The sequence below is a fragment of the Penaeus japonicus genome, unplaced genomic scaffold, assembly GCF_977035675.1.
Source record: "Penaeus japonicus unplaced genomic scaffold, GWHDUDI00000001_assembly GWHDUDI00000032, whole genome shotgun sequence".
Taxonomy (NCBI): domain Eukaryota; kingdom Metazoa; phylum Arthropoda; class Malacostraca; order Decapoda; family Penaeidae; genus Penaeus; species Penaeus japonicus.
This window is the reverse complement of record NW_028234434.1, coordinates 9,870,645-9,873,144: the sequence shown is the minus strand read 5'-3', so window position 1 is coordinate 9,873,144 and position 2,500 is coordinate 9,870,645. Positions and strand designations below refer to the sequence as shown.

The window sequence follows — 2,500 nt, the reverse complement described above, 5'->3', positions numbered from 1 at the left end:
CATTCTGTCCCTTGTGGTCAATTTCATGACCGTGTGATATTGGGAAATAGCATCACATGTGACCTTTGGTCACTTCTTGACCGTTCTGTATGTGACCTTATCCTATGTCATTCTTGCACGTGTGATTTCGAAAGAAAATCGTTACGACAATTAAAATTATATATATGTCTTACTATGATTTTCTCTACATTTTCATTTATTTTATTGTCTGCATATACGTTTGTATATTTCTAATGCATGACTTATATATATGCATCTTCTGTAACATGACATACTTTGTCATTTGTGAATCGTTCAATGGTCACACTCCTGACCTCACTCGGTCATCTTGTAATCCGATAATTGGATTAACAATTTAAACTGTCTTTGTGAATTTCTATAGTTCTCAACATTCGACAGTCTATGTTTTTGATAATTTTGTTTACTCATATGACTTTGTGTACTTATGATTGTTAATTCATTACAATCTCTATGGCAATTATTTCATATCTTAACATGTTTCATCACTCCATATTATGACTTATCATCACATTTAGCTAGAAATGTTGACAGATGCATGTTCGTTTCTTAGCTTTATTCCTATTTCATTGTATAGTCATATTCGACTATCTTTGCATTTTTCATTGCATTATCGATTATTGTTACTTCCATATTTCATTGTTTAATTGCAAGTAACTATAATCATCGTATGATATGATTGTCATTATTTTTAATTTTAAGCAATTGTCGACTTCGACAACATTAAACATATATGTTATCATCATAGGCCTCTCCGAGTTTCCGACCTTTCGAAACATTTCATGGGTCAATCGGAACGCCAAATATCTTATGATATTACTGAACGAAACGTTCACTAGGACAGTCAGGAAAAGGTTTACTTATCATTTCATATTTTATAGCTTTTCAGCTTAATCTTGCCTTTCTCCAGCTACTGTACCTCACTTATCGGGCCTTCATTGCATGTCGCCCATTGCATATGCATCTCACACCCTAATTCCGCGTATCTATGGTACCACAATTGAATAAACCGCGAATTACGGGTTAATTTTTCGCACTCCGGTGCACCGCGCCTTTGGAGATCTTGACAACCTGACGTCACAATTAATTCTCTCAAACAGAGACAGCGCGCTTATCACTTATCAGACGTTCCAGGCTTGCTCACTCCACATTTTTTATTAGCTATGCACATATTAATGGTATTTCTTTCAGTTGCCCCGATCTTGGCTATTACGCCGCACCTTATTTCAGAAGGACGAGTTCGGCCACGCAATTGAAATATCCTAGCATAGTCTAATTCATCATATTTATCTTTGTTCTCGAGCTAAGACAGCGTTTCCCCACGGGACGAGTTCAATTTGGCGCATGATCTTACCGACCACTAGCATGGTCAAACAAGGTAAATCACCTATTCCTTAACGGAACGACCGCCAGGTCAATATTATATTAATAATATTTTTTATTTCAGCTTATTTAACATTTATTTTTTCCAGTCTCATCCAATCTGACTCATGTCGTGCCTTCTCATTCATTGAAGGACTGGATTCGGTTGATATTTGGATTATTTTTTTTCTTTCATAAGCATATTCATGATATTTTTTTTACCCACTTTGCCTCAAATCTTGACTTCCGGTCACGCCTATTTAAAGGATTAGATATGGTTGGTAATTTGGCTATTATTTTTTTTTACATGCATCATACACATTTACATTGTTCTCCCTAATTTACTACTGACCTTGGCTCATTTGCCGTGCCTTCACTCCCCGAAGGACTAGACTCAGTTAGTAAATGGAAGAATTACATCTTAACTTATCATTTTTTTTCATTACTCATCACTTATCAAAGCAGACACATATTTTTCACATAGTCATCCCTCGATGAATCCGGTCTGCTACTACGTAAGTATTGTCAGCAAATAACATGAATTCAGGTAAATACTTCCTATTTCTTGTTATTGCCAAATCATATGATTTTGTTGCATATATGATTATTTTTCAATATGTAATACTAATTTCGCTATACCTTGCAGATAGTTCCTGCTGGTAACTACCATATCTGTCGACTACCAGGACCATTCTATGCTGTATACGGTTCCTGATGCAGTCAACCCATTGCATTGTTGCAACTCTCGGGTTCATCCTGAAGCCCGGGACTCCTAATGACTTTTTCCCCAGTCTGATCTTAAACAGATACCTGACTTGCAACAGCTGATGATTCGAGCTTGGTCGCGTGTTGGTTGCATCGCACTACGAGCAAGTTACCGCATCACCCGATGCCTATTCGCAAGTCGTACTCTTGTATTTTTTTATACTATATTTACCATTACTGGATATACCAATTTATGAGTATATACTATAACTTAGCATAACTTACTTGCTAATTTTTTAGTTGTCTTTAAACATTATGACATAATAATATGTTAATAATTAGCAATGCACTTATTGTATACATACTTTTGATATCCTTTTAAATTATATTGCATGTTATTTTCAGCTAGTTAATT

The 2,500-nt window shown here is 35.5% G+C and overlaps 1 protein-coding gene across 1 annotated transcript in view; it reads right to left on the bottom strand.

The window, feature by feature from the left end:
• Window positions 1-2,500, bottom strand: part of LOC122264353 (uncharacterized) — a 362,270-nt gene that overhangs the window by 233,108 nt on the left and 126,662 nt on the right. The window lies entirely within an intron of this gene.